The sequence below is a fragment of the Onychomys torridus genome, chromosome 8 (assembly GCF_903995425.1).
Source record: "Onychomys torridus chromosome 8, mOncTor1.1, whole genome shotgun sequence".
NCBI lineage: Eukaryota > Metazoa > Chordata > Mammalia > Rodentia > Cricetidae > Onychomys > Onychomys torridus.
In genome coordinates this window covers 64,074,368-64,094,885 of record NC_050450.1, presented here as the reverse complement: position 1 = coordinate 64,094,885, position 20,518 = coordinate 64,074,368, and the positions used below count along the sequence as shown (strand labels likewise).

General features: G+C 47.6%; 1 pseudogene; it reads right to left on the bottom strand.

Annotated features, from left to right (window-relative positions):
* Window positions 1–797: 797 nt before the first annotated feature.
* Window positions 798–20,518, bottom strand: part of LOC118588706 — a 34,537-nt pseudogene continuing 14,816 nt past the window's right edge.

Sequence of the window (20,518 nt, the reverse complement as noted above, 5' to 3'; positions counted from 1 at the left end):
TGCCTGTCTGTGTGTGAAAATTACATATAATTCGTCACTTTAACCATGTCAGGGACTCGGTTCAGTGACAGTCACTCACAACACTGCATAACCATCCCCACCACTCATTGTTAACCCTTTGTCGTTACCCAAACTGGAGCTGTGTGCCCATTAAGCCATAGCTCCCGGCACTTCCCCACTTCCAGCCCTGCCAACCATCCACTGTCTCTTATTTTTGACTACACTAGATGCCGAATTTAAGTGGAACATATATCATGTGCCCGTTTGCAGATTTCACTTGGGATAGTGTCTTCGAGGTCCTTCCATGTTGTGGCATGTGTCACTTCAGATCTCCGACACCAGCTGAGTGACATCCCACTGCATGGATCTAATACGAGATGCTGACCCGCTCATCTCTCTGTGGGCTTTTGACTCGCTTCTGTCTTTTGGCTACTGGGAATAAGCTGCTGGGAACACAGGGCTCTGAGTATGTGTCCAAGCTCCCCTCCTTTCAACGCTTTGTAATGGGGGTGCTGGCGGTTGTCTGGGCCATTGCCAAGCTCATTCCCTGGAAATGAAATCCCAGGAAACAATTAGAATTACATACTTTCTAATTTCATGTGGGAAGAACCAGGGCACAATCACAATCAGAAATAACAAGTCACATAAACAGCCCTTAGGAGAGTCTAAGCTTCTCTCTGAAACTCCACCATGCAGGCCTACCAGCCCATTATCAACCACAGCTAATAGGCAGGTGGGCCCTTCCTCACAGGTTTGCTTCTGGTGCCCATCACATCCTTACCTGGTCCTCGAGGCTTTTAGGGGACCCATGGGTTGGTCTGGGGATTAGTGTCACCCAACAGACACAGGTTACATTCAGCTCATGGGTCCTTTTAGACTTGGCCAGGAAGGTTTCAGACACATGCATCAAAGGCCGCTGTTACTCTGCCCAGCTTTCAACAGGAACTGGCTATTTGGATCCCGCTCCCTCATTACATCTCACCATACAAACAGGAGGCCAAGGGTTCAAGGTCACAACAAGTAGCACCTGTAACATAGAAAGGAGAAGAAAATGTGGCTCCTCAATGGGAAAGGTCTAAAGCCGTTCCTCATGGAGCAGGGAGTGTCCCCTTGACGGGTTTGGGTACCTGTATCCTCTCCTTCCTCATTTGTGACCATGAAAGAAAAGGGAACATATTTGCTCTAATCTCGGGTAGACCGCCTGTGACCTTAACGATGACTAATCTTATCCATGTAAAAGCCACCATTCAAAAACAAAAACCTCTGATGTAAACATTCCCTTTGACCCATTTTTTCTTGTTTGTTTTTTATTTTTAAACACTCAGTGGATAATTTACCCAAAATCTAGAGAATATGGAATGCTTTTTCCTTAGCCTGTTGATGTCACAGCAACTGGAAAGGAATTTTTAAAAAAGCAGGTGGTCAGGGCACGGAGAGGGCAAAACCAAACGCAGGCAGCAAGGGGGGAAAGATAAGGAGAAGGCAGAATTTGAGAGGCCGTGCAGAAAGCAGGCATTAAGACCCCGTGGAGGCCTCATCTCCAGCCTCCACCCAAGCAAGATGATCTGTCCTTGCCTCCAGCTCTTACTGGCTCCTGGAAAACTGATACCAAGGCAAAGGGCCCTTCCTGTCTTCTCTACCAACTGACCATGGCAGTGCCTGGAATCAAACCCACGGCCTCAAGTGTGTTTAAGCAGTCCTTCTACTGCTGAGCCCCATCCACAGCCCACCATGGCCAGCACTCACACTACTTCCCTTCCCCACTCCTCCATCAGTCTGGGATCCTCCAGCGCCCAGTGTCTCCTCAAAGACCAGCAAAGAGCTTCTGCACACGCAATGGGGGCATGAGGGAGGCTGGGCTGGAGAAGGGGTGTGTGTGGAGGGAGCTTTTGCAAGGTCAGAGATGTGTCATCGGCCTCACCGTCCAGCTGAAGGAGACCCTGCCCTGCCATCATAGCTCCTGAGAGTCACACATGGTGATAACTCTTTGAGGCAGGACATCCATACCTCTCCTGAGGGCTTCAAGGGTGAGGAGTCCAGCTGGCAACCAAAGCCCCTGGGGGAGGCTTTCTTCCACAGGGACAGGGCTTTCCCTCCAAGCTCAGGTACTGCCTCCATTTGGAGTTCAGCCACTGCCCGCCTGAACTCAGGGAAAGCCGGCTGTCACTTGCTTTACAACAACAGCTCGGGAAACAGAAAGCATTGAGAGCAGAAGTTCCCTACAGACAGTGTAGACCCGGGGTCCTACACTGAGCTCTTCACAGCTCAAGGGCCAAATATGAGTGTGGGGTGCAGAAGCAATCGAGCAGAGGAGTGCCCTTGCCCATGGACCCTTCCCAGGTGTACTGTTCCCAGGGGGTACTGCATGGGAAGTCTGCACCCCCCACCCTTCCACCCTGGGAGATGATGGGTTCCTCAGGATTCGGTGTGCCCTGCCTCGGTGCAGGGGTGGCAGCATAGGCCCCTCCGAGGTTCTCAGGGGAGAATTCTCCTTCCTCCTGTAAAAGATGGGGCTAACTGGGCGCTCCCACTGTGTTAGTCACTAGGAAGGGGTCCCCTCGCTAGGAAGGGGCCCTCAGTGTCAGGTCGGTCATGGTCATATCCGAGTCCTATGCAGTTTGCAGTTAGGTACACAACCTTGAGTAGAGGACTTCTCAAATCAGGGAGGCCCCCCAGAACTATGACAGGGTGCTGCTGGTGGTCATCTGGAGGGCTGTGGGTTTGTTCCCTGACATAAACAAAGAACTGAACATCTAGGAAAGACAGATGACCAAGCTGCGGAGAAATGGAAAGCTAACACCTTCAAGCACCGGGGATGGGAGGAGACCCAGGCTGAGAGTCGCCAAAAACACGCTTGGGTATTTTAGAGAAGCCCAGGGGTTCCCCAATCCCCTGCTGGTCCTGTCAAGGGAACCCCCTCCCCCGTGTGTTCTCTAAATTCCTTCTAAGAACAAAAAGCTGCCAAATCAGGGGAGGGGGGCATTTTCCCTTTTTTAGCCCATGCCCCCCTAACTCCTCACTTTTGGATCTGAATCCAGGAGTAAAATTGGTATATTATCATTCCACGTGTTTTATTTAGATGGACAGTCTCACTCTGCAGCCTGGGGCTGGGATTTCAGGCTGGCTTTCCCGGGTGTAACGTCTGAGGCCCTCCACGAGCTACTCTGCATGCCTCCAGCAGAGCCCCTGGTCTGCCTTTCCTCTGACACAGGTGCTAGCCTGACCCACAGCACTGGGGAACAGGTAGCCACCAGGAAGCCTGGGCTACTCTACAGATCATCCTGCTGGCTCTGGTGCTGGCTGCATAGGCGCTACCTCGGGGACCCAGGCTATGTTTCATATTTTTCTGCTACCATCTGGAAATGGTTAATAATTTTGAAGACAAGACTCTGGGCTCTGTGAATGATATAGTGGGTCCTGAAAGGTACAGTAAATTGGCACTCTGTAAATAAGGCCCCAGCAATAGCCACAGCCCTCCAGGCGAGCCCTTGAACTCTCTGTGGAAGGACAGCGTGGGCTGGTGAGCCCCTGACTGTGCATCAGGGCGTCCTTCATCCTGGCCTTTGTGCTTCTCCATCTCTCCTCTGTGAAATGAGAGAGATGGGGTTGTGCTCTCCAGAGCTCCTGAGGTGAAGAGGGATGATGGGAAGTTCCAGAGGGTGGGTTGGGACGTGTTCCTGTTATCAGCACTGTCCCCCGATTCATGCTCTGTTTTAAAATAGACCTCAGCCTGTGCCACCCCAAATGCGGCACCTTAGTATAGTGGGTGCTTCCAACGGAAGGAATCTGAGACCCACACAGGAAGCCCTTTCTGACCCTATCCTGACCTCTGACCTCCCGTTTGAAGCTAGTCAGATCTGCATGAGGGACCCTCCAGATCCCGCAGGAAAGGAGAGACATCCTCTGACTCTCGTGGTGTGCCCTCAGCCCCTCTACCCTGGCACCTTTATTCATTCATGTCTGTCCATTCTCCATTGTTTCCCCCCTGATGGGGGGGGGTGTCCTTGTTTCCTGAGTCACATAAACCTTACATTCCATGATTGTGTCAGACTTTTTCTCTTGTTAATCTGTTTTTTGGTGCAGGGGCTCCAGCCAATGAACCTAAGATGGGTAGGAGGAAAAAGGAAATGTTCTACCACTAAGACCAGGCTCCAGCAGACAGGAAGCTGAGCCCAGGCTGGAAAGTGACCTGGCTGGCTCTTCCACCCATGCCACCCCAGTATTCCCCCGGCATCAGGTGACCAGGTGGAGGGCCCACCTATTGGAGAGATGCCCCGGCTACCAGCTAGGAATCCAGTGGAAAAGGCCTTCACTGGGGTGGGGGACACCACATATAAAAATTGCATACACACACACACACACACACACACACACACACACACACATACAGGCATACACTCATGTGTACACACACATGTGCACGTGTTAGGACATATTGACACAGGAAAATTTAACTGTTTGCAAAATAATATGATCAATAGGTCAAACTACCCTCCCGAGTGCTAGCCAGAGCACCATACACCAGGATGGAGACCAAGAGCAACTGGCTCTGCCCAGACCATATGGAGAGAAGGACCCATCAGGTCGGCGGGCAAAGACTCCAGCAACACTGGATCCTGAACCGCTGCAGGGAAAGACCTGGAGGCTCCAGTTTCCTCTTCTACAGGCAGCATGTGGCTCTACCGATGGTCAGAGCCCTAAGCTGCACACACCGGCCCCACCCCTGGGCTGTCTTCTGCAGAGAGCAAAGCATTCTCTCTCTCTCTCTCTCTCTCTCTCTCTCTCTCTCTCTCTCTCTCTCTCTCTTTCACACACACACACACACACACACACACACACACACACACGCTTGCACAGTGCCTTAAGCAGAGGGGAGGAGAGTGCCAGGTAGAGAAGTGGAACTCAGGAGCCCTGGGCCCCACACCCACAGCCACACTGCCTCATCTTCAGGGAGCAGGCGAAGCCCGGGGAGGCTCTGATGCAGACCCCAGGATGTCTGCAGCTTCTGTGCTGCCAATTACTGGGGAAATAATTCAGCGTGCTCACCCCCTGCATCTCAGCAGACACTCTTCGGGGACATTTTAAGTCTGACTGTACCTGCTGAGCAGCTGACAAATGAAGCCTCTCCCTCCCTCCCTCCCTCTCCCTCCCTCCCTCCCTCCCTCCTCTCCAGCTGCCAGCTCCTTCCTCTCTGTCTTTGCTTTTTAAGGCTGGGGGTGGGGGGAGAGCTGAAAGTGCTAAGTGTTGGCCTGTCCCAGAGCAAAAGCCTGGCAAATCTGCCCCGTATACCTCCTGCCTGGACTATACTTCTAGAATGTGCTGGAACAGTCTTGTGTTCCTTAGGGACCATGCCTTTCACCTCCTCCTTAAAGGCGTAAGTCATGTCTTAAGCCCCTGGTTAGAGGTGGAGAAGTAGGGACTGGGGGTGAAGAGATGGCTCAAGGGTTAACAGCACTGACTGCTCTTCCAGAGGACCCAGGTTCAATTCCCAGCACCCACATGGTGGTTCACAACCATATATAACACTAATTCCAAGGGGATCCAACACCATCTTCTGGCCTCTGTGAGCACATACACACAGGCAAAACACCCATAGACATAAGATAAAAATAAATAAATCATTTTTTTAAAGCATGAGTTCTTTCTTTTTTCTTTTTCTTTTTCTTTTTTTTTTTAAAGATTTATTTATTTATTAGGTATACAGCATGTGTCCCTGCAGGCCAGAAGAGGGCACCAGATCTCATTACAGATGGTTGGGAGCCACCATGTGGTTGCTGGGAATTGAACTCAGGACCTCTGGAAGAGCAGTCAGTGCTCTTAACCTCTGAGCCATCTCTCCAGCCCAAATAAATCATTTTTTTTTAAAGAAAGAAATTTGGGTGGGTGGGTAGATGGATGGCAATGGATGACTATGGATGTGGATGGATGAATGGATGGATGGATGGATGGACGGATGGGTGGGTGGATGGATGGATGGATGGATGAATGGATGGATGGAATGCAAGTGAGAAAGTGAGCAGACAGATGGAGGAATGCACTGATAAAGCATTGAGCAGATGATGGAGAGAGCCATGGTAAATATTTTGTGTAAACCAATGCATTGATGGGCATCTCACAGAATAGACAGGAAACATGCTGGCCCATCAGAAGGATGAGTGGATGCATAGATAGATGGGTAGACCAATAGGAATATGTCTATATCCAGGCCCAGTAGCTTACCATCCCTAGGGAAAAGCCAAAAGATCATGAGCCCCAACCTGAACTTCCCACAAATTCTGGGTCCCCGGTCCTTGGCTCATTCAATCCAAAACAGCCAAAAGTCCCACCAAGAAAGAGCTGATCTTGAATTAAGCCCCAAAGGGCATTAAGAACTCAGTCTCTTGGGCCTCAGTGGGTAGCTATTCAGGGAACTATGCCAAAGTCTCCAAAGCAGCCCCTAGCCAGACCGAGAGTAACAGATCTGGCCCTGCTCTTCCCAGCCTGGCTTCTCCCCAACCTGGGACAAAGCTGAGGGGTTCCCCACAGGGATGTGGAAGGGGCCAGGGCTGCATGCGCCAGCCTTAAGCCTCACCTATTACTCCCATCATTCTTCTTGATAACAAGTAGATCAGGTGAGAATTATTTGTTTACTTCACACGGGAGCTAGCCAACCTTAATCTGGACACATATTCAAATCAGTCACCCAAACATGCTGCAGCTCTGTTCCCTTCTCTCAGAGTGCTCTGCTGGCAAGTAAGTGGCCTGGGGCCTTGGAGTCCTGTTGCTTGAATTGCCAAAATGGTCTTTTAATAAAAAACTCAGAGCCAGATTTTGGAGTAAATGCTGAGAGATCAGAGAGACAAAGGGACAAGCCACAGCCACCTCACCAACTCCACAAATCCTCTGACTGAACGTCTCTGAGTCCTCAGTGGAAAGGTTTCCAGCCAAAAAGGGCTTTAGTTCCTGTCTCCTCTGCCTTGTATACCTTTCTCCTCTCAGTCATATCACTTCCTTCCTAGTGCTGGGACTAAAGGCATGTGACTCCCAAGTACTGGGATTAAAGATGTATGCCACCACTGCCTGGCTCTGTTTTCTCCTAGATTGAATCAATCTCATGTAATCATGTGGCTTTGAACTCACAGAGATCCAGATGGATCTCTGCCTCCCAAGTGCTAGGATTAAAGATGTGTCCTATCACTGCCTGGCATCTATGTTTAATCTAGTGGCTTGTTCTGTTCTCTGATCTTTAGGTAAATTTTATTAGGGTACATAATATATCACCACATTTCCCCTTTTTGTCTAAAATAATAAAAGGTTATAACTGATACAAGAAAAACCATATACAATAAGTATATACAATATATACAGTCAAAAATTACATTAACAATGTCCAGTTCATAAACATTTGACAAATTCAGAGAAAACACTCCATTATGTATCCTATTTTGGTGAGTCCAAAATGTTGTACCTAATTCACTTTCTATCCTAACTTGTATTACCAACCAAAAACTATCTTTTGATGTCTTTCAAACTTATACACTTTACACATCTTTAGTGAGTTTTTTTTTTTCTGAATTTGTTAACAAGGAAAACTATAACCATATAATCTTCAACTCCCTCAGAGACCCAAGAAGGAAATAATATTACCTAAGTAAGCAGGAAGTTCAAACAATCAACTTCCAAAAAATGTGAGGAATGACAGAAACAGCTTTTGCCTGAACAGTCACCCAAGGTTCCTCTGCAACATTGGAGCATCCATCTTTGGCCTACAGACCTAACATATCTAACAGACTCATCTGTGAAGCAGGATTTTCTTAAGGGCCTCCCTACTTTGTCTTGGCAAGGTTCAGCAGTCCTTTCTTTTGTGTCCTGCTTGTCCATTTGGACAGCATTCTGTCAGCAGTCGATGTGAGGGCACTTTCTTGCCCAGTAACTAATTTTGCCACAAAGAAAGTAAACTCCATATGGAGTTTCTTCAATGCCCATCATCTTCTCTGAAGTAGATTGGTACTGCCAGGAGAAGACATGTCTCACTGTCATAAAAAAACAAAACAAAACTATGTTATTAAAACATCCTAAATGTCATATTCTGTAGATCTCTGAAGTGTTTGAAGATGACCTATCTATCTAAAATATATCTGTTTGGCCTTGAAAACATACCTAATATGACTACAAGTTCAATTGTAATAACTAATTACTAACTTTCATTTCTTTATATCCTAATTAGTGGGTAATAAGAACTTTCAATGACTAGCAATTTGCATTACATTGTTAAGTAAACTGTATAGATATAATACCTTGAACAAGATTAAAAGTATACATATAGTATGTTCAAACAAAATTAATCTCAAATTTGTAACAATATATAAAATTTGTATAGAATATATAAAAATCTAACCCAGTGTAAAATATTTAAAACTAGTAGTTGCTTTTTAAAAGTAGATTCAATAATCTGACTTTTTATCTTATCATATTTATAGTCTCCCTTTATTCTTTTCAGAGTAGATTCAATAATCTACCCTTTATCCTATCATTTCTATATCTCTTTTTTTCAGAGTAGATTCAATAATCTACCTTTTATCTTATCATATCTACATACTTTTTCTTTTTCTTTTTTTCAAACAAGAACCCTAAATATCATCTCTTTGTTTAGTTTTTTTCCTTGACCATTACTAATAACAACTTGTAATCAACCACCCTAAACAATGACAATTATTCATAACCCATTGAACGACCAAAACTACCCACTTCACCTCTTGGGAATGTGTACGTTGTATTCTTAAAATTACTTCCTGCTGTCTGGGGGTGAAGGTACCTTTAGGGGATCCTGAAAACAATGGGGGTCAATTGTCAAGTCCTGGGAGAGGTAGCTGTATCATTTGCTGTCCAGTCTCTGTGTGATGGGAAAGTGCAGGGCTTGTCTCAAGTCCCGGCTAGAGTCATCTGTGAGGCTGGATCATCTCAGCTAGCCATCTTGAAAATTGTCCTGAGCAGTTTGTAGTCCAAAGCCAATCTTTGGGTGATGTTTATCAGCTTAATGGTGTTACCATAGTCCATGTGGAATCCCATCATCTTTTTGGAGAATCCAGAAATCGAATTAGGTCAGATTATTCCTTTGCTTGGTAATTTTTTCAGGGTAGTTTTCCCTTCTTCTTTGGATGTTTATTTGTCCAAAGGTCTTTAAATTCTTCAAGATGGTTATTTTTATTTTCCTTCAAAGATAAAAACAAAACCCTACCCCAACCCTAACTTTGGGGAGGTTCCAAAGTTAATCTTTATTGCTTTTGGTTTATGTTTTCTCCTGAATTTTTTCTCTCCTCTATAGCTGTTTTATCATCCAGAGCTGTATTTGTGTGTGTGTGTGTGTGTGTGTGTGTGTGTGTGTGTGTGTGTGTGTTACAATAGGTATTAGATTCTTCAATTGCTCTGGGAAGGAGTTTCCTCCACAATGACAGGAAATGACTGAACTGAATTTGACACGGAGGCCTGTAAGAGGCCCCTCAAGGTGTTTCCCAATGGCAAAGGGTTACCTTGTCTGTCCCTTGTTGATCTACATTCATCACTCCAATGTTTGCCTTTGCCACACCTTCTGCATACTCCAGAAGAGAGGGGTGTTCTGTTGGGATTCTTCTTAGCAAAAGCATTGTTTCTAGGTTATTGGTGAAATTATTAAGGCCACTCCACGTAGTTAAAAGGGAGGTTTATTTTGTGGGGTAACTTACAAGTGAAGAGATAGGTAACAGAGTCTGGGAAAGGTGTGGCACAGTCTGGCAGTGTTCTCTGGAGAACTCTGCTGGGTCTACCCCCAGCATTCAGGGTTCAGGAACCAAGAGAGCCAGCGCATCTGGAACCCGGCTCTTCAGCGTCCTCTCTCAGCCCCGCCTTGTAGGCGTGACCATTACCGAAGCCTCAGTGGGGGTTGGAACTTCCAGGTCAAAGCTGGAATGGCTACCCACTACACCCTGTTTACAGTCCTCTTTTAGATGATCTTGTTTATCAAAATTGAAACATTTGACATTTTGATTTTTCTTCAAATCTCTGGAAATCACCTCTCCTATTCAAGCATTAACATGGTCATGAGATTCAATATTGATTGTATCTCAGATCCATTCCTCCAAGGGTGCTGCTTTTGCCTTTAATGGCCTACTTACCCATTTACATTGTGCATTAGCATGTTCAAATCCAGAGATTGAATTATTATTTGTCTAGCTTCTGAATTTGGTATCAAGCAATACCAGCATTTCCAATTTACTCCCTCACCATCAACATAGCAGACACACCTTTAGCTTCAGCTACTGACAGGAAGCTTTTAGGGAAGATGTAGAAGTCTATCCCAGAGACCACACATTAGTGAGAACAGTGGCTCCTCCTGGGAACCTTTCCTGGGATCACAAGGATGAACAGAGGAAATATTAAATGTCAGAGTATATGACAGGTGAGACAGACGCTGGAAAAATGTTCTACTCACAAGGCCAATGCATTCCTGTTCAAACAGAAGTCTGGGTGACTGGATAAACAACACAACAAATCAACCAAATCAAAGGAAAATGGGGTTTCCTATAGCACAGCATCAAAAAGTAGACAGACAGCCGGAATGTGCCAGCTGTGACAGCTAAGTCCACAGCCTACTGTGACCGGACCTTCTGGCACCAACCAGGTTTCTTCTCACGTTTTCTCAAGGTTAATTTTTATAGATGTGGTGACTTTAACAAGAGTCTAACAGGCAGGCAGGCAGGCAGGCTTCAGTCACTGGTTTCATGATGTCTGTGCCATGTGGGCATCTAACTCAGCATCCAGGTATCCTTTAGTTTCCCACATGTATGCATCCCATGTGTTGTCCAGCTGCTCCCTGGTCAGTACAGGGCGAGTGAGGGCACCTCTCCCTTGGCCACGACCTCCAAAATCTCCTCTTCCCAGATCTATCATACCCCGACCTTGGAGCAGGGTTCTGGTGGCACGTACCCCACATAGTCCTCCTCAGGGCAAGCCTTTCTGGATTATGGGTAGGCCTGTTCCTCCAATTGCTCCCCTGGCCAGGGACCTATGGGTTGGCCTAAACGTGCCTGGATGTTACTCTTACCCAGGCACTGCATTAAGCTCTGAGAAGTTTTAATACTGCCTGGACAGAGGGTCTATGCTCCATCTGCCAGGCCAGTCTTCTGTTTCTGGCACTGGCTAGCTGCTGCATCAAAGCCTGAACATTCCCTGGCACTGGCTGTGTGTTCTTCCGTATTAGTAAAGCGCTCATTTAGAGACATCTTGATGGTGCGTTTTAGCACTCAGCACTGACTGTGCAGCCATCTTCAAATCCTGAGACTCAAAGGAGAAGGACACCAGCGCTCCTCCTGGGGCTGCCACCACAGCAGACAGCAGGCCAGCCGAACCTGAACTGACGGGGGACTGCTCAGGTTATCTATAAACAGTATGATGCAAAGCTCGCTCCTTCTGGGTTGAGTATCTAGATGGCCGATCCTCCCACTCCTCAGGCCTGCCCTTTCCTGCCTTTCATCTGTGCCACCACAGCTGGCACTGCCAACTCCCACTTGGTGTCCAAAACAAAATCCCAAGAGGTGGGATAGAGACTCCGGCCTCGTGCAGCTCCGGCCCGTGCCAGTGGCTGCAAAGCCACAGGCAAGCGGCTTTTTCGTGAATTCGTGCCCCAAAAGTTGGACGCCAGATGTTGCTCGAATTCTAAAGGTCATATAATAAAAAATCCAGAACCAGATATTGGGGTAAATGCTGAGAGATCAGAGAGACAAAGGAACAAGCCACACAGTTCACCTCACCAACTCCAGAATCTTCTGACTGAATGTCTCTGATTCCTCAGCTGAAAGGTCTCCTCTGCCTTGTATACCTTTCTCGGCCCAGCCATATCACTTCCTTCCTAGTGCTGGGACTAAAGGCATGTGACTCCCAAGTACTGGGATTAAATGTGTGTGCCACCACTGCCTGCCTCTGTTTCTCTCCTAGACTGAATCAATCTCACGTAATCCAGGGTGGCCTTGAACTCCTGTTCAAATGTGTGTGTCACTACTGCCTGGCCTCTATGTTTAATCTAGTGGTTTGTTCTGTTCTCTGATCTTCAGGTAAATTGTATTAGGGTACACAGTATATCGCCGCAGGGTCCCTGTTAAATGAAAGGGAGAAGTACCACAGGGTCTCCCAGCCCTGTGTGTCAGGGGCTCTAGAGCATCACACCCCCAGGACATGGAGTCAAAGCGTCTGATCCCTTAAGGGGTGAGAACAGAGGAATATCCCTTCAGCCAAGCCCTGCTGCCACAGATCTGTGTGCTAAGCTGGGCCTCACCATGGAGACATTCTGTGTGTATATGTATATGTATATGTATATGTATATGTATATGTATATGTATATGTATATGTGTTTGTGTTTGTGTGCACTAACGTGCCACATGCCAGAGTACATGAGCTCGTATATGTGAAGGCCAGAAGTTAATGCCTGGTGTTTTCCTCCACGGCTCTCCACCTTATTTTTTGAGACAGTCTCTCACTAAACCTGGGATTCACCCATTAATTGGCTGGCTGGCTGGCAAGCCCCAGCAATCCTTCTGTCTCTTGTCTCCTTAGCACTGGGATTACACACATGTGCCACTACACCCAACTTTTAGATGTGTTCCAGGTCTGCATGCTTGCACAGCATTACCAAATGAGGCTCCTCTCTAGACCTACCTGCCAGATTTATTTTTTTAAGACTTACGATTCATTGACACGTGTGTGTGTATGTGTGTGTGTGTGTGTGTGTGTGTGTGCACGCACTTGTGAATGCCAGAACTACACATCCTCTATTACCATCCACCTAGTCTTTTGAGGCAGTCTCTCTGTAAGCCTGGGCCTCTCATTTTCCTGGGTAGACTGGAAAGGACGAAGCCCCAGTGATCCTCCTGCTCCACCCTGCTCAGAGCTGGAGTTATAGGAGTAACATGCCTGGCACGTTATGTAGGTGTTGAGACTTAACGCCAGCCTCACAACTACACAACACTACACTGTCCAGCCTCCCCTACCTCCAACCAAGCAGCTGGGGCTGCAGGTACTCATTTGCATGCCGATCTCTAGGAAAATACTTCGTTTTGGCTTTTTCAGAATTTTATGTTTATTTATGTGTATGTGTGTATGTCTCTGTGTTTATGCCATGAATGTGTGGGCATCCAACCAAGGAGACTGGAAGAAGGTGTGGGATTCCCTGGACCTGAAGTAAAAGGCTGTCATGAGTCACCAGATATGGGTGTTGGGAACAGAACTGTGGTCCTCCAGGAGAGCAGTCAGTGCTCTTGACCTCTGAGCCCTCCCTCCAGCCCCTAAGCTAAATATAGATGAGCCTAAAAAGCACTTTTACACATGGCCACAAAAGAGACATTAGAATGAACAGTCTTATGGAAAAAGTAGAGAAATGAGGTAGAGAAGCTGATGAGTAAATGTGTTGTGGGCATACAATGCCTCCCCTTACCTCACACTAACCGTCCCTAGTGCTTCCACATGACCAAGGCCTTGTAGAGATGGATGTGAGAGGGAGGAGACTGAGTTTCTGTGACTCAGAAACTTGTATCTGGACCTGTGTCCACCCTAACAAAGAGTTTACTGGACCTGTGTCCACCCTGACATGTAGGGCATTGGACCCATGTCCACTGGACCCATGTCAACCCTAACACAGCACTCACTAGACCTGTGTCCACTCTAGCACAGAGTCCACTGGCCCTGTGTCCACCCTAACAAAGAGTTTACTGGACCTGTGCCCACCCTAACACAGAGTTCACTGGACCTGTGTCTACCCTAACACAGAGTTCACTGGACCTGTGTCCACCCTAACACAGAGTTCACTGGACCTGTGCCCACCCTAACACAGAGTTCACTGGACCTGTGCCCACCCTAACAGAGTTCACTCAGCCAAAGCTGACCTCAGAGCCAGAGGTGCTGCAAAGAGCCCCCTACCCCTCCTCAGCAGTCTGAAGAAATCTTAACAAAATCTGGAAGGATCATCAAGGAGAACTTGGGTGCACATTTGCATGAAGTAAGACTGGAGACCACAGCCAGAACCTGCCACCTCCTGCTCCTAGTGCTTGGGAGTTTGCAAAGATGACAGATTTCCCACGTTAAACTCAGGAAAGTTCCAAGGCGAACTGAGGAGAGCTGACCGCCTAAAGAACTGAGAACACACATCTGGGAGGCCAGCCTTTCCAGTCAGCTCATTCCTCCCACCCTGCTTCACAGGCAGAAACTGAGGCTGGGGGCGGGGTTAGGCAACTTGCACAGAACAGAGCAGCCAGCAGAAGGCAGAGTGAGGATCTGAGCCCAGAGCTTAAAATCTAAAGCTCCATTGCCTTCTGCCCCTGTGATGAAACACCCTAGATAAACAACTTAAAAGGAAAAAATGTAGGGCTGGGGAGATGGCATAGTGAGCTTGCAGACATGAGGACCTGAGTTCCACTCCCAGAACCCACATAGTTAGAAAAAATGTTTTTAGTAGACAGTGCTTGAGGATTGACACCCTAGTTGTCCTCTGCCTTTCACTGGCAGACACACACACTTGTGCACTTGCATGCACAGGCACACACACACATGCAGACACACTCATGAGCACACATGTGTGCTTGCACACATATGCATGCACACATGTGCACACATACACACACACACAGAGGAAGGGGTTATTTTGGCTCACAGTTGCAGAGGTTTCAGGCAATGGTGGCATGGCCCTGTCATTCTGGGCCATGGTCAGGCTGAACATGGTGAAGTGTATTAGGATTCTCTAGGGGAACAGAACTTGTAGAATGAATGTGTATAACTATATATATAAAGGGGATTTATTAGAATGGCTTACAGGCTCTGGTCCATCTAAGCCAACATTGGCTGTTTACCAATGGAAGGTCCAAGAATCCAGGAGTTGTTCAGTCCACAAGGCTGGATGTTTCAGCTGCTCTTCAGTATATGCCAGAATCCCAAAGAAATAAGCTGCAATGCCAGTTGAAGGAATGGACTTGCCAGTGAGAGTGAGAGCAAGCAGCAGAGACAGCAAGATTCCTTCTCCCATGTCCTTTATATAGGGGCCAGCAGACAGTGTGGCCCAGATTAAGGTGGATCTTCCCACCTCAAAGATCCGAATTATTAATCTCAGCACTTGGAAGGCAGAGGCAGGCGGATCTCTGTGAGTTCGAGGCCAGCCTGGTCTCCAAAGCGAGTTCCAGGAAAGGCGCAAAGCTACACAGAGAAACCCTGTCTCAAAAAAAAAAGATCCAAATTAGAAGTGGGTCTTTCCACTTCAAATGATTTAATTAAGAAAAAAGTCCTGGGTTGGGGATTTAGCTCAGTGGTAGAGCGCTTGCCTAGCAAGCGCAAGGCCCTGGGTTCGGTCCTCAGCTCAAAAAAACAAAAAAACAAAAAAACAAAAAAGAAAAAGTCCTTCACTGGGTGGTGGTGGCACACGCCTTTAATTCCAGCACTCAGGAGGCAAAGGCAGGCCGATCTCTGTGAGTTCGAGGACAGCCAGGGCCAAGAAACCTTGAAAAGCCAAGACAGAGAAACCTTGTCTCAAAAAAAAAAAAAGAAAAGAAGAAAAGAAGGAAGGAAGGAAAGGAAAGGAGGGAGGGAGAGGGAGGGAGGGAGGGAGGGAGGGAAGGAAGGAAGGAAGGAAGGAAGGAAGGAAGGAAGGAAGGAAGGAAGGAAAAAGTGCCTTACAAGTGTACCCAGCATTGGGTTTTAATTAATTCCAGATCTGGTCAAGTTGACAATCAAGAACAGTCATCACATGGTGGTGGTGGTGGTGGTGGTGTGTGTGTGTGTGTGTGTGTGTGTGTGTGTGTGTGTGTGTATGTATGTATGTGTGCACATGTGTGTATGTGTGCGTGTATGTGTGCATGTGAGTATGTGTATGTGCATGTGTGTGCGTGTGTGCGCGTGCAAAGCTGCTCAGGCTATGGTGACTCAGAATTGAAAAGAGAGAGGAGGTGCCAGGATTCCAGAAGCCCTTCAAGGACACAACTCCAGCAGCCTAGCTTGCCCTCAGTAGTGCCAGTACTTGGGTACCAGGACTTCAACCCATGAGCTTTTGGGGGAACACTTAAGAGCCAAACCATAATACTCATCCTCACCATCTCCTAAAGATTCTGAACTTGTCAAAAACTGAAGTTGGCCTCTGCAGCCTTGCTCATTTCGATGGCCCAGGGTCCGCTGGTCCAGTGTGCGCTGGTCCAAGGTCCACTCAGGAGCCATCTAGCCTTCGAGAACCTTCTTCCCATTCTTGCCAATGGCTTTGCCTTCATTGGACACCATCTCCCCTACACCCAGCTGTAGATCCCAGCAGCCCAATGCCACCCCTGCCTCCACCAGGGCATGAGAGAGAGCCCTGTGGACCTCCACAGTGCACCTGCCTTTGGATTAAAAACAAACAAACAAACAAAAAATGCCCACTGGTCTCTGTCCTCAGCCTTCTCCCCTAAGTCTCCTATGCCCCCCCCACACACACCTGCAGGCAGCATCTCTCATTTTCCTAGGTCCCTTTTACAGCGGAAAATGGTACTGCCGGGCTTGGGCATTTCAAAGCTGAGAATTCAAACAGCTTGGGATGGAATGGGTTCCAACAGTATCAGCTAATGGAAATAACAGGGTGATAAATTAGCCCAGGGAGAGTGTGATTTTCTTTATACCCTCTTTGACTCAGAAAATACTGACCATACTAGAAATCGTTGGAGTCAGAGCCCAAACCTAGACAAAGAGAAATACCAGCTTTTAGCCTACCACTGGTATTGTAGTCTCCAGTTATGAATGATAGCATGAGGTGAGGCCAGGCTGGGTGCACAGCTGGTCCCCAATAGACACATTCCCCCAAGAGGTCCCAGGCTCCCAGCTAAGTGATGAGGCTGGGGTTCAAGGACAGGAAGCTGAGGTCCCAGTCAGTCCCACTTGCACATGTCAACTCTTTCCAGCTCTGGCACTGACTCAACCTTAGACAAATAACTTAACCTCTCAGAGCTCAAGTTTCCAGAAATAACAATAGTGAGGGCGACATGAAGTAACCTATGACACACACTCAGGGTGGCATGCAGGAATGGCAGCTGTTGGGCTGCCCGACCATGTCACACCCTCTTTCTGTGCCTGCTCCTGTAAGAAGAGCACAGAAGAATTTCCAGGACTAGAGGGACCATAGCAGGGGGTGATGGGCAATACAGCAGGAAGAGGATTTGGATGCAGGACCCTGGGACCATGTAGAACACCAGGCCTGTCTCAAAGGAACAGCTCCCACTCATGTAAAACACCACTCATTCTGGGGGACTCAGCCTGAACCCCCACTTCTCCCCAGCCACTACACACCTAAGAGTGTTCTCTATTCTCTAAGGCTTCCAAATAACTGAAATGTATTATTTCCCTCACCTGCTTGGATTTTGTCTGGTTTTATGATTCCTTTTCAAAAACAATTTCTTGGGTTTGGGGATGTAGCTCAGTGGTAGAGCGCTTGCCTAGCAAGCACAAGGCCCTGGGTTTGGTCCTCAGCTCTGAAAAAAAAAAAAAAGACAAAAGAACAAAAACAATTACTGTGTGTGTGTGTGTGTGTGTGTGTGTGTTCATGTGCCATGGCATGCATGTGGAGATCAGAAGACAACTTCTAAGAGCCAGTTCTCTCCTTCCACCACATGGGATCTGGGGATCAAACTGAGGTCTGGTTTAGGAGCAATACCCTTTACCTGCTGAGCCATCTCACTGGCCCCCATGATTGCTTTTTACCTAGTTTCATGAGACTCTTCTTTCTTTTTGTGCTAGGATTGAGCCCAAGGTCTCATACTCTGAGAGCCTTCATCGGAAGCTTTCCAAAATGAGCAAGGAATGCCATTTTCCCAGTTAACATGTTTCTTGTAATTTTTAAGTTATTTGCAGGTGCTTTAGAAGGAAGGGGACCCCTTTGTATCCCCCTACCCTGACACACATGCACACACACACACACACACACACTAAATAGTCCCAAGGAGCTGGAGCCCCAGGGGCCTCCTAAATGGATGGACCAAGAGTCCAGACCCAGAGGGGCCCCCTCCTCTGCAGAAGCCAGCTCCCTTGGGGAGGCCAGGCCTCTGCTGGTGGATCTGAGATAAACAGGCTTTGGCCAGGTCACTGCTCTGCAGCAAGGCCACATGCATGATCTGCACCGAGCTTTGCTCCAAAGCTGGTTCTTACTGCTTAGAGGCCTTTGATTCCTTCCCTTCCCAGCAACTGGCTGGCTTCCCAGGGCTGCAGTGGCCTTGAAGTTGACCGCTGGATAAGAAAAAGAGCTTTGCTCACTTTTGTTGCTAACTCATCCAGGGTCTGAGCCAGAGCATAAAGACTTCAAACATCCAAGGGAGGCTTCCTCCACTGGATTGTGTGGGCAAACGCAGGTGTGAAAATGAAGGACCGAGCAGCAAGGAGAAAGAAAACAGAATTCCAGGGCACCCCGAAGAGGCTTGAACTTGAGGGGTTCCATAAGACAGCACGTTGCAGAGTTTAGTAAAGTCCCAGCCATGCTGGGGCTCAGTGCTGGGTTGATGCCTTGTCAACCAAGAGCTGGCCAGCTAGCACAGGGGATAAAGGCTCTTGCCATCATGCCTAACAACCTGAATTTGACCGCCAGAACACAGAACCCACAGGGCTGAGGAAGAGAATAGAGTCCTAAAAGTTGTCCTCTAACTTCCACATGCTCACAAACACACACACATAATAAATAAGTAAACAAGTTAATTAATTAGTTAATTAAAAAAATTAACTTGCCAACCAAGAATATAAAAGTAGCCACTACCAGGTGTCGGGGGTTCAGACTTGTAATCTCAGCATTTGAGAAGTCAGGCAGTCCAAAGCCAGCCTGGGCTTCAGAGCGAGACCTTGTAAAAAAAAAAAAAAAAAAAAAAAAAGGAGGAAAAATATAAAACCATAACCATATATAAAATCAACCTCATTCCAGGAGAAAAGGATCAATTTAAGAAAACAGCTGTCTTAGTCTCTACTCTACTCCATTTCTTCCGCTCCTCCTGGGTCCGTGTCTGGTGAGAACACACTTCATCAAAGGCTTGTCAGCTTGGCCCAGCTCCCCCAGGGCAGGACCACGCCTTAGGAACTAGATGCCAGAATTCCTGGGTTCCAGGTGAGAATAACCCATTGTACAGTCTGGGCAAGGTCCCTGTCCATACAAGGTCCCTGTCCCTGGCTTTGAACATATTCTTGCTGGAACAGAACTCTGCAGATGCCTCTGTGCCTCAGTTTCCCCATCCTGGCAGTGGCAGTAGTCAGTATACCCACCTCCTGGACTCTAGAGCAGATTGCATGTGCTCACTCCATGCCTGAGGTGGTGTTTTAGGGAGGCCCTACAGCCTTCTGCAGCTCTGTGGAGGTGAAGAGTCCACTGATAGGAAGATCTTTGGACGGAAGCATGCAGGCCAGTGGGGAGAGAGGCTCGGTCCCATTTCTGACAGTATGGAACCAGCCAATCCCTGAAATCATGCTAAGCTCTGTTTCTGAAGGCCCAAAGCATGTACCTGAGCAGAAGAGGGGACCCTAAGGCCCAGCCCAACAGCTAGAAGTCACCCTTTCATGGAGAGACTCTGTCAGAGCTCCACCAGGGGACCCCATCACCTACTTGACACCAGTTCACACATACACATATCCATACACTGAAGAACACACATGTGTAAGCATGTACATATGCACTGTGAATGCATACATGTGCACACACACCAGTCTACAGAACAAAGGACCTCTCAACACCAACTCTGACTAGTTAAGTATTTATAAAACAATGTGTGGTATAGCTGAGTACATGCCTGTGCCTGTGTGGGCACACCTGTGTGGATGTGCATTTATATGACTATGTGTACCTATATTACATACGTGCCTATGCTGTGTACAGGCATGTGTGTTTACACATATTCACATGGATAAGTGTATTTGCAGATGTTTCAGTGAGTGTAAGAATCTGTCCTGATGGGTCTCTCCCCATCCCGATACCCATCTATCTGATCACACTTTGTGTGTTTCCTTTTCTGTCAGGAAGAAAAAGGCAAGTATGGTGGCATATTTGTGAGGCTGAGCCAAGAGGGATCAAAGTTCAAAGCCAGCCTAGGCCATATACATAATTCCAAGCCAACTGGGTTATGACGATATGTCTCAAAGAATGAAATAAAAGGGCCAAGCAGAGTGGCACACACCTATAATTCTGGCACTTGGGAAGCTGAGGCAGGAGGATTACTGTGAGTTCAAAACCAGCCTGAGCTGCATAGCAAGTACCAAGCCAAACAGAGGCGGAGAAAGGAGAGAGAAAAAATTGAAAAGAAAAAGAGAAGTAAAGGAGACTAGCCAGGGGTCAGCCACATTTGTGAATCACACAGACTTGGTGCAAGTCCCAGCTCTGCCACTGCCTGTCCCTGGGGTCCTGAGCAGGTCACTCAGCTATTTACGCCTGTTTATCGTCTGTGTGGGATCACAGCTTTTGCCGGGCCACCCTCCAGGCTCAGCCTGCCTGTCAGTCTCTGGGAGGGTGACCTTGGGCAGTTTCTCATCCTCCTCTGTGTCT